Raw genomic sequence first — 12,376 nt, forward strand, 5'->3', positions numbered from 1 at the left:
CCACCGCCTCCGAGGCCCGGGAAGCCGCCCCCCGCCGCCGCCCGCCACCCGCCATGGAGGGCTGGGGAAACAACTCACCGATCTCGGGTCGCAGAGAAGAGGAGCCCCGGACACTGGCTGTCGCCCTCCCCGCGGCTGCAAAGTTGTGGGATTGGCCCGGCTTGGCTCGCTGCCTTCTCACGCTCGCTTCGGGGACTGGGCAGGTAGCGGGGTGTGGGGAGGAGGGAGAGGGCCGCTGCCGTGCTCCCACTTGGGCGCCAGCGAGTGGGGCCCAGGAGGCAGCGGGGATGGCAGCTGCCCCCCTTCCCGCCCCGCCACCCCTCCCTCCGCTCCCGGGGGCGGTGCTCTGGCCAACGGCTCAGCACTGTGGACTTGGCCCCCCACCCCTCCCCGCCTTCTCGGCTCCCATCGCTCGGGTTGGGGCGCTCTGCCTGACTTCAGCGTAGGTTCCAACTGGGAGATGGGAATTCGCCCCTGATCCAGCCATCAACCTGTCGTTCCCTCCTTCTTTCTTCTTGGCTGTGACCAATAACCTCCCTTGCTGCCGACTCGGACCAAAGGAAACCTGGGGTTTGGTGGCTCAGTTTGCCGGAGAACACGCGTGAACACCAGCGTCATCTCCTCGGAGGGCTGTGTACCCAAGGGCTGAGAGACAGGACTGGAGCCTGTCTGCCTGGGCTTGGATGTGCACATCCACACTTGTGCTGCTAGATTCCAGTGTCCTCGGTAGAATAGAGAGGTGGGGATTAAACGGCAATAGACATAAAGCTCTTAAACAGGGCCTGTCCAGGATAAGCACGATTCAGGTCTTAGATGGTAATCACTGTATTGACACTACATATGACGCCCTCCTGTGTACCAGGCACAGTGCTAAGCTTCTGGCATACAACCCTTCATTAAACCCATCAGCACGATCTGAGAAGCTGGATGAGCCTCACTCTAGGGATGAGAAGGTTGGGACGCAGAGAAAGTAAGTCACCTGTCCAAGGTCATACAGCAGGTGAGTGACAGAGCTGGGGTCCCAACTGGCGGTAGCATTAGTGCTCCTGCTCTCTGCCTCTACACAAACCAGCCTCACCCTAGACCACGAGCACCTTTGATCTGGAGGAAGAGAGGGCATCGGGAGGTACATCCAAACACAGAGCTTGCACCTGGAGCTTCTGCTTAGAGCCCCAACCTATTGCCCTGTTCTTCCCTCCATCACTTCCCGGGACTCTGACGTTTCCAGGTGGGTTCTGTGAGAAGGGAGCAACATCAGCGTGGGTCCGGGGAGGGTGGCCAAGGGAGCCTGGGAACACTAAACACTGCATGGCCACTGGGGGCCTCACAGCCTCAGTCCTCATAGCTCCCCTAACCGCCCTGCTCCACTCTGGGTGGAGGCAAGCATACCATATAAATAATTGTTTGCTGCTTTCTCAAGTGGTTGATTACAACAAGAGCAGTCCCCAGTCCCTTGAAGTGAGGGCCACATGCCAATCGGCTTAGCCTCTATTTTTGAATCATCAGCCGCTGTTTTCTCTGTATTTTATGAGCATACATAAAAATAAAAAAGGGGCCAGGAAACCTTCTCACATTCTGAAGGCTTTTAAAGGCAAGCAGAAGAGTGGTCTGCCAGGGGGTGGCCCCTGAAGATCGGGTAGCTCTGTGAGTTCTAGTGGTCACAGGACAGACATAAGAAAGCACAAGTGGCCTTTTCCCCTTCAGAGCATCTCTGTGTCACAGGTATGGCTGTCTGGTCCCCTCCACAAGCTCTGCCTGCCTCTCTCACTGGCTTGGAAGGGCTCCGTTTGGGCCATATTGATTGAAGATCTCTATTCCTTAAATACCTTGGGAGTCGGATGGTATTTCTAATTTTATTTTGCATATGGGTGTGTGGTGGGAAGGTGTGCATGTCTGGATTTGTGTGTGTGTGTGTGTGTGTGTGTGTGTGTGTGTGTAAGAAAGAGGGAAGCTAAGTGAACGTGGGAAGATGTCAGTGGGGGAAGGGAATAGTCAGCAAGAGAGAGGAGATCTGGCTGTGCAGACACAAATGAATGAGGATAATTATTTATTTAGAAATGCAGCTTATCAAAGGAAAGGGCCTCAAAGCGGCAGATCTACAGCTCCTGGCTCTTCAGCCCCCCTTAAAGAATGGAGTGAGAGGAAGCCCAGTTCAGTGTTTTGTTTTTCTGAAATTGTGCTTATCTCTGACAAAATCAGTAAGGAGGTCAGTTCGAAATTTCGCTTTGATTCTGGCCCCATCAGAGGTACGCAGACTAAAACGACATTGGATGCCATTTACCAGCTCTGTGGACTTGAGCGAGTCATTTTCTCTCCATTGTCTGTATTTTTGTCCATAAAATGCAAAACGCTGGTGTTGCTTTGTAGTGATGTTGATGAAGCGAGACGATTAATTTAAGTTCTTTGTCCCAGTAGGAGATTGGATAGTGTTCCTTTTTCTCACCTCCTGTCTCTCTTCTGGGCTCTTGTCTTTATCCATAGGAGTGTCTTCTCTTTCCAACAAAACCAAGAGCTTCTAGTCTAGCTTGGAAATATTTTAGGCTCTTTTCTGATTTGCCCTGAGTAGGAGTGTATTGATTAATGGATCCATTTTACTCTCTTTCTGATAGGAAAGGCTCTACCCCGAGGTCTTTGAAATGTCTGGTGAAGACACATTTGCCATTGATCATTCATCCTGCCACCACCCACCCTCACTATCATCTCATTCTCCATAAACAGTGTCAGAGAATAATTTACAAGCCACATTCTCCATTGGTCCTGTCATATATTCTCACAGTTAGGCTGTGACTGTACCTGCAGGTGGTCCCAAGGAGGCAAGGGGTCTGGATAAGCATCTGACTGCTGCTAAGCACTTTCCTGGAGACACTTGCCATAAACCTTGTAATTTAGTGGTGTTATTTGAGTAAAATGAATTCCTCTTCCAAGGGGCAATCATTCCATTTCGCAACAAAAGGTTGTATGTGAAGAAAGAAACTTAATGGAGCAAACAGCTTCTCTCTCCGGTAAGGGGCTCCCCAGCCCTGTGTCGGTCAGGCCCCGCAGCTCCTCCAGTGTTTGGGTGAACAGTGTTCCAAGATGGGAGGAGCTGCAGCCAAGAAGCCTGGATGGGGTATTTCATTATCACGCTCTGATTTCAGATGAAATAAGGTGACTGTAGGCTGGGGTCTCAGGGTTGACTGGTGCTCTGAAATTAAGATTGTAAGAGACATCCTCAGACAGGACGCTTTTTACTGCCAACAGCAAATCATAGCCAGGGGCAACACAAAGGACTCTTCCAGCCTCAAGGCTTAATAAGACTCCATCCCTGCCTGCCCAGGGTTGGAGAGCATGTAAGCATAATCTTCACTTTAGCCAACCAAATGGAAGGAAATCAGATTATCGCAGAATTTCCACTTGGAGGTGGTAATTTACTTTGCCAGCTCTGCCCCGCATGTTAACGGCAGTCATATTACTCTGATGGAACACAGTGCTTTGCAGGTTACACGGTACCTCCACACAATTAAAATTTCATTCCATGAGTCTCTCAACAGCCCTGTAAGCTGGCTGGAACAAGAAGTATTAAACACATTTTTCTTATGAGGAAACTAAGTTTCAGAGGTTTGCTCATGTTAATTTACAAGCTTTGCCTATGTCTGATTTAGAATATGCTTTGATGTACAAAGATCTCATTGATACTTAACTTGTCCTGCACATAATATTTGTATAAAGGAAATAGATATTCTTCCCCAGCATGAAAGACCTGCATGATCTCCATTTCTCTAAAACTCCTCTACTTATTACCATATGTCTCACTGTCTCTGCATTGTCTCCAACATCACTTATCACCATCAGACATAGTATGTATTTATCTGGTACATAGTAGGTGCTCAATAAACATCAGTGGAATGAATGAACATACAAGGATAAGTAAACATGTAAACCTACACCATGTTAATCAAATGCCCTCAAGTTCTTTGTTGTTTGTGCTGCTGAAGGGGATGTGTGTGATTGCAGAAAAGGATGTTCAGCCTGCAGGCCCACATGTCAAGGTAGAAAGAGCAGGCTGGAGACCTTGGTTAATTTGGAAGAGCCCCCTTTGCAGTGCTTGGGCTGTGGAAGAATGAATGCAATCTTTCCCCATTTAGCTGCGGTTTCCAGGGACCACTTAGGCAGCCCTGGTAGGGATGCCGATGCCCACGGACCTACATGCAGCTCTGCGGTGGTGGTGGCAGCAAGATTAATTGGTTTTTTCATCTTAGGAGCATGCAGGAGCCAGAGGGAGGGGAAGAGGGGTACAGGGAGGGAGGCGAGGAGGGAGGCGGAAGACACAGGGGAGAAGAAGGAGACAGGAAGGAAAGGGGGATGAGAGAGGGAACTGGGCTGCACACGTGTCTCGCGTCTCTGTCTTCATGATGCAGAGACCTCAGGAGGTGCGGGGGGATCAGCTGTCTCTGCTGAGAGCCTGGCAACGCCAGGTGTCCAGGGTGGCGGGGAATGAAGCAGAAGCTGGACCTCTCCATTACAGGAGGGCAGGGAGACCAGGGCAGTGAGGTCACCAGTGCCCAGGGCTGTTTGGGGGCTGCTAGGGTATGGCGTGATGGTCGCAGAGCAGCAGGCCACACAGACCTCATGCCCCTGCCCCCCTGCTCCCCCTCCCCCTTGCCCGACAGAGACGGCCCAGGACCCAGGAGAGAAGGAGGGTGGTATGGGGCAAAAAGCCTGAGGTTTCTGGTGTCTGCTGACTTGGGCTTGAATCCTTGTCCCCAGTCACTGGCTGTGTAATCTTGAGCAAGTTCCTCAGCCTTTCTGATCCTCACATTCCATCTCCATTAAATGGGATTTTCACCAGCTTGCAGAGTCCATGCATGAGTTTTCAGCTGCAAAGATGTTGCCTCTATAGCACCTGCCCTTTCCACCTGGCACAGCCCCCAGCTGTCACTGCCGCAGAATCCTGCTGGCTGTACATTCTCACCGGCCGTGATTGCCTCGTCCGAACGCTCATTGACCCAGCCATCGGCTCCTTCCTTGTGTGCTCCAAGGGCAGGGACTTACCTGGCAGCCTCTTTTCTGTAGCCTATACACAGCACAGCGTCTGACACACTGGGACCTCACTAAATATTTGAGTCAATAAATTATAAATAAATATAGCTATGAATAAATAATAAATTCTACCTTAATACCTGACCTTTAAAAAGCAGGCCTGGGGAACAATGGATAAACAGAATTCCTTAAAAGATCCCTACTCCTTGGCTCCTGTTATGTGCCAGGCACTGGGGGGCCAGGAGTCTATGCTCGGGTTCTTTCACTGCACCCTCACACTGGTGCTCCCTGCCTAGTGAAAGTCGGACCCTGATGATCTTCTAGAAGGGGAAAATGGAGGCTGAGAAGGGTTGGGAGGTGTGCTAAGACTGCAGAACTTGCTGACACCAGGCATAAAATCCAGGTGACTTGACTTCGAGTCCTTACACAGCATGGCCTGTCTCTCTCACACATCGTCCTTCACACTGACACAGGAATGAATAACCTATTTTCCTTATGGGGAGCTAATATATTATGCTGATGTTGACCTATTACACTTTAGTGTGCATTTGTCAGACAGAGGCTCTTCTTATTTTGTGCTTTTTGAAACAAGGTCTCACTATATTTTCCAGGCTGGCCTTGAACTCACTCTGTAGCTCAGGCTAGACTCAAATTTGTGACAATCCTGCCTCAGCCTCCCAAGCTCTGGGGTTACAGGTGTGTACCACCACCCAGCCAGTCAGAGCCTTTTCCCAGTGAAACAAGGTCTGAGGGAGAGAGCTTTGTCCAGGAGACAAAGAGTGGGATGGGATGGGGGAGCAGAGCTTAAAAGAGTCTTGCAATAGGGGATGGAAACAGAGATAGGAGGTGCAAGGGACTCAGAAGAAAGAGTCCAAAGAGCACTGAAAGACAGGTTCTGGGGCCAGTGGCCTGCATGCAGATTTCCACTCTGCCAGTCAACCATGGCATAATCTGGAGCAAGCCGGTCATCTTAGCCCATTTTCTGTTTCTGTAACAAAATACCTGAGAGCCGGTAGTTTATAAAAAATAGTGGTTCGTTTTCACAGTTCTAGATGCAGGCATTTGGTGAGCACCTCTTGGTACATTGGAGTATACCTGAGGCGTCACATGGCAGACAGGGCAAGTGCGCTGGAGAGGGCTGCCTCACTTTTACAACAAACCTGGTCCACAGTGAACCTGTTGACCCATGGATGGATTAATCTTTCATGATCCAGTCACTTTCCCAAAACCTCATCTCAGCACTGCTGCAGTGGACACCAGTCAACCTGGAAGTGTCTGCTTCCTGATGTGTGGAACAGGGCTGGTTACAGTTTCAACCTCCTGGAGCTGTCTCATAGACTAAGTAAGATAGCATAGGTAAAACATGTAAAGAGTGGCTGGTGTCGTGAGCACTAAATAAGTGACAGTGACTATAATTAATTATGATTATGTTTCACAGCATGTAGCAGAACCCAAGAAAACACTGGTTTAACCTCTGATGGAAGCTTATTTCATTCTCACATACAGAAAGTTTAAGAGAGCCAATCTAGGACTGGTGTTCAGGCTCTATGATTGTGTGAGACCTAGACTCTTTCTATCTTGTCCCTCTGTCATTCCGAGCTTATCTCATAGTCCAGAATAGTTGCTCCTGTCCCAGCCAACATGTCCATGTTCCTGCCAGCAAAAAGAAAAAGAGAGAGGAAGGTTTCTCTCTTTAAGGACATTTCCTAGAAATTGCCTTTAACACATGCATTTATTTCTCATTGGCCAGAACTTGGTCCCATAGCTACAGGTCAAGCTGTAGGTCACTATGTAACCAGCTAACATTCCTGAGGTGTACTGAAAAAGAGGAAGAAGGAAATGGATTTGTAGCTTTGTACCTCAGGGGTGAAGTAGGGTTTTTCTGGCACTCCTGTCACTGAGAGTCCAGTTCTTCACTGGTCAAAGGGGACCGGCCCCTGCTATCTGCCCTGTCTGCCCTCGCACTGACCTTTGCCTTCTGCTTGGCCCAGCAAGGAAAACTTCACACTGTCAAGGCCTTGGCCCTTGTGAACGTGGACACAGGAAGCAGCTCTGGTCAGCATTCCTGACCATCTGTCTCTGGAGAAGCTCAAAACATGGCCCTGAATGAAAGGGAACAGGGTGACAAAAAAGACAGACTCGAAATATGTTTTTAGTTTTTAAAATCGTAGGAGTTATATATATATATATTAAGAAAAGACAAAAAAGAGTTTTAATTAGAAACAGCAGAAATCTTTTAAGCCTAAACCCTGAGATAAACATCATTAACATTTTGTATCCGCCTTTTAATCCTTAATCCATTCTGAGTTTTTTGGGCTCACATCTTTAACTGTTTTTATGACCAGCTGTTAAAATTCATCTGGTCTCATCTTCAGTTTCGGCCTCTGAAGGGACAAATGGCAAGTTCAAACCTCAGCGTGAGCTCGGGTTCCCTGGACCCTGGTATGAACAGTGACGCTGTGACCATAGTGGTCCATGGCCTTTGTGTGCCGTAGGCTCAGTGACCTACCTTATACTCACGTTAATGATCACTTCTAAATACGGGTAACCTTTAGAGGTAACTTGCGACAGATATCTTTTCTCATGCTCTACTTGTTGAAATTCTAGCAGTCAAGTAAGGTATAAATGTATATTCACTGTCGTATAAGTAAAATGTAATCACTCCTAGTCTGTGTTTATGTACAGAAGAAATTATTAAAAGCTTGTGTTTAAATATAGAAGGAAACATATTGATAGTTATAAATATTGAGAAAGTGTATCAGCTAGATACTTTTAAAATATACTGTATGAGGCACCAATAAAACATTAAAATAATACTATGAGGCAGAATAACAGACATTAGTTTACATCATAGATTTATTTATTTATTTATTTATTGAAACAAGGTCCTGCCATGTAGTTCAGGTGGCCTTGAACTCACTTTGTAGCCCAGGCTGGCCTTAAACTTGCAGCTATCCTGCCTCAACCTCCTGAGTGCTGGGATTAGAGGTGTGCGCCACCACATCATAGTTTTATCCTTGGAGAATTGTTTGGAATACTAACATTCATAACACAAAGTAGCTTTCAAAATTGTACTCAAGTCTCAGCTACTGTATTCTATTTAAACTGTAAGTGTTTTTAAAAGCCCATTTGTAATTCTTTACATCATGTAAAGATAAAGGAAAAACATGTCAACTTAACCAACTTAGTAATTCAAGTCTCAACTACTTTATTCTATTTAAACCATAAGTTTTTTAAAAAGCCTATTTGTAATTCTTTACATCTTATAAAGATAAAATAAAAACATGTCAATTTAACCAATTTAATAGTTTGATGGGGAGAGAAAACCCTAAAAATCATATATGATGTATGATAAAATGTGGTGGATGCTTAATTTTTAAAAACATTATTATAGTAAAAGACACGTTGGCATTAATTCCCCTCACAATACTCCCCCTCCCTTTGAACACACTGATCCCATCATTCTTGGTTCTTTCTGAAGCATTGCCGGAAGTCTTCTTTTGTAAGTGTCTTTATTTGCATTGTTGTGGCTGTCCCTCAGTCTCCTGATTTGATTCAAACCATTTACCTGTCATGGTCATCTTGATTTTGGGGAAGATCCAGAAGCCTCACAGTGCCAATCTGGTGAGTAAAGGTGGATGTGGACACACTGTAGTGTTTTTAATTGAGAGAAATTACTGTAAACATTTTGAATTAGTTCAGGACATAGCTGCTTCAGAAAGTGGCAAGAGCTATGGAATAAGAATATTCGAAGTGAGGGGAACTAATAGCAATGTGTCTTTTCTGTAATAATTAATTTTTAATTTAAACATTAACTATAGTTTTTTTGGTACCGGGAATTGAACTCAGGACCTGTGCTTGCTAGGCAGGTGCTTGTGCCACTGAGCTATATCCCCCGCCCCATTAACTATAGTTTTGATCCATATTACTGTGGCTAATCATATTTAACCCAACATGGGAGGGAATACACAGAAAAATATGAGGAAAAGAAGTGATTAGAAAGAATGAGGCATCACACTCTTCCACCAGTATCAGTCAATGTAAGCACTGATTTATTAATACATATGTGCACAATGTATAACATAGAAACAGTCCAGCTTCTGCCAGGACTGAGAAAATGCTATTCTTGAGCTGTAATGTTAGATTGTTAAACACCAGCAGTGAAACACATTGATTAGTATATTGGCATCACAAACAAAGTCTGATAACATTGTATTGAAATGTACTTCTTTACCAAAGACACTTGCTGCGTGAAGATGGTGGGAGGCACTGGCCTTGGCTTCTGCTGAATACTGATTTTAGCACTTGACCATCTGGCATACAACCAAAATGAGTATTGAGTGAGTCTCTAACTTTAGATTATTTCCAGTTTCTCACTATTATTAGCTACCCTGCAATGAGTGTCCTAGCACAACACTCTGATGGGCCTGTGACTCTTTCCTTGGCTGAATTCCTAGAAATGGAGTGGCTGGGTCAAAAGGATCCCTGTTGCCTACTCACCCTCTGGAATGTGTGTACCAACTTCCCTCCCATAAGAAGAGTGAGGTGGAATGAGGAGATCAATCCTGTTTCCTTATTAGCTTTGGGACCTGCATTTTCAAGTGCCCCCCTAACAGTGTTTGACAGATGAGTGGCAGAGAATAGAATCCTTCAACTGGCTCCAGACACCTCCTGGGTCCTAGCACTGAGAATGCAGCTATAATTTATTGTATGTTTAGCTTGTTTCCAGCATAGTTGCAGACCCTTCAGTTACTTCTTGCATTACGTAAATGGGTACAAAATATCACTGGCTTTATTTTATGAATGAAGAAACTAAAGTTCCAGGGGTTCCTGGCCCTGCTCTGAGCCCACAGGCCTGGCAACACAGCAGTCAGCAAGCCTCTTCCTGCACATAAATGAAACTTGCAACTCTTCTTCCTTCCTGGGAATCAAACTGACCCTGAGCTCTCCTAGCTGGCTTCAGATTCCAGCTGGGGCCAGAAGAGGAAAAGGATAAAGGCCAGTACCCACGGCATCCACTGTGCTCGGGGCTCAGCTTTGCACTGGGCACTTTACATCCATGCATTTGTGCCACAGTTTCCCGGTTGTTTCTAAGAGAAAATGTGCCAGAGCCTGTCTTCTCTGAGGACACCCACGTGTGTAAAAGTGTAACTCAAATCTAATGGTGCCAGAAGTAGGTTGAGGGTTGGCCACTGGCTTTCACCATAGCAAGTCGACAGAACTTCATATATACTGTCTTATCAAGTCTCACAGTGCTGGCTGGGTTATTATCCTTTCACACTGAAGACTAGCCAGTGGCTTAAGAAAATGTCCAAATGCTCCCAGTTAGTAATCAGTGAAAAAATTCAAATAAAGACCTGACCCAACATTGGTGTCTGGGACATGTGCATGGAGTGGGTAGACAGATGCACGGATCCTATGGGCCTTAGGTAGTGAAAGTAGGGCAAGCAGATGGCTACAGCGCCTCTGGGTGAGACAGGGACTCTCACACAGGAAAGAAGGGGATGGGACTGGAGCCTCCACAGTGTGGGGTGTCTTTTCTCATGCTCTCAGGTGAGAAAAGGTACATGTAGGCCTGCTCTGTATGGTTGTTCAGGTTCTACACGTTAGGATTCTAGGGTGACATTGTTTTTTCCCACTTACCATAAATTTGAATGACATTATGACAGTTTTCCAGTAGATGGCAGTAAAGCACCTCGAGTTCCAATTCCTTCTGTTTGTGCAAATGTACTGTTTGGGCTATCGACAGTGCTAGGCCAATCTGTCTCCCAGCCCTCCACGCTGCTGAGGGATTGCCTGACAGCTTTTCCATCCCTTGTCCCCCTCCTTCGTCACCTCAGGGCATCACGAACCTACCCAGGGCCTCCACTGGGTCGAGCAGTTGGGAAGAGGGTGGCTTGGAGCCAGAGTCTTGCCCCTAGTTTTTGTTCCAGGTAGGTGAAGTTTTCCATCTAAAACCCTGGGCTCAAGTCCCTACTCCTGCACTTCCTAGTGACTGATTTGAGCGAGCACCTTCCAAGTCCAGCTTCTTGTTTTCTCCTCTGAAGAGTTCAGGCATCACCCCTGAGATGATCCAATCATCCTCCATTGAGAAAACCAAAAGCCACCCAGCTAGCCTGGGAGGCTGAGCTGCACCGTGGAGGGAAGGGGACACTGGGTACAGGGTATCAGGTAGTGAGCCAGCAAAGGTTTATTAAGCACCTACTGTGTGCTATGCTTTGCAACAGTCTCTACCCTCAAAATGCTTGCAGTCCCCCGGGGGATAGTGTAGTTAATGTGGCTGTGGTTTTGTTTTGTTTTTTCCTGCTAGGGATGGAACCTGGGGTCTTGTGCAGGCTAAGCACACACTGTGCCTCTGAACTATACCCCCAGCCCTGCCATCTCATTTCAGAATCACACTCATCCCACTCCCCTGAACCCGAGGAAAAAGAGGCCTTGCCTAGCCCCTCCCTTTCTAGCTCCTAGGCCCCTCATGACCGGCACTGTCCAGGGACAGGGCAGGAAAAGCTTAGCGGGCTCTCCTCTGCCCTCACCTGGAAGAGTTGGCTCTTGGCTTTCACTTGGGGTTTGATCTGGCTGGGAAGGGACAAGACACCTGAGGAGACAGTGGCTGGCCGAAGACAGGTATGTGTCTCCTCTCGTGTAAAGGAAGTCCCAAGGTAGGCATTCCAGAGCTAATACGACCACTCTACAGGGTCAAGAGGGACCCAGGCTCTCTCTAGCTCCCTGTTCCCTGAAGCCTCAGCTGTACTTCTCCTCATGTTGAAGTGGCAGCGCAGGGCTGGTCCTTCATGATATTAGGACTCAGCCGCCTTCTGTATCATTTAGCTACTGTTCTCTAGTATGTATCTTTCAACTCATGGTCCAAAAAGGCTGCTCAAAGGCTAGCCATCAAGTCAACATCTCATCAGCAGAAGGCAGGGGACATAGCTCAGTGGCACAGCGCCTGCCTGGCAAGCTCAAGGTCCTGAATTCGATTCCAGGTACCAAAAAAAAAAAAAAATCTCATCAGCAGAATGTAGAACAGGACACATGAACAAAGGGATATCCCTGCCTCCTAGGACACTTTCTGGAAGTTATTCGTACTTCTATTTGGTTCCCATTTGCTGGAACACAATCACATGATCAAATCTAGACCCGAAGATAATTAGGAGATAAGTCTATTCCAGGTGGCTCTGTGCCTAGTTAAAACTTGAGTTCAATTCTTAGGGAAGAAGCAGAGAGGAATGAACCATAAGAATCCTCTATCACCTCTTGGCTATGAGGTACCATCACCAGCCTACAGGGAGTGCCTCTACCCAGCAGCTTCCTTGGCATAAAGTAACCAGGACAATAATTCAAAACCCATAACATCACA

At 47.0% G+C, this 12,376-nt stretch overlaps 1 protein-coding gene across 3 annotated transcripts in view; it reads right to left on the reverse strand.

Annotated features, from left to right (window-relative positions):
- The window catches only part of Zdhhc22 (zinc finger, DHHC-type containing 22), a 10,071-nt gene extending 9,497 nt beyond the window's left edge, over positions 1-574 (reverse strand). For all 3 annotated transcript variants that reach the window (XM_005390180.2, XM_005390181.2, XM_005390179.2), the window contains exon 1: positions 79-574. The gene's annotated coding sequence lies outside the window, so the exon portion shown is untranslated. The remainder of the gene's footprint in view (positions 1-78) is intronic.
- Positions 575-12,376: the final 11,802 nt, after the last annotated feature.

This window comes from Chinchilla lanigera, unplaced genomic scaffold (genome assembly GCF_000276665.1).
Source record: "Chinchilla lanigera isolate Chin_1 unplaced genomic scaffold, ChiLan1.0 scaffold00037, whole genome shotgun sequence".
NCBI classification, from domain to species: Eukaryota; Metazoa; Chordata; class Mammalia; order Rodentia; family Chinchillidae; genus Chinchilla; species Chinchilla lanigera.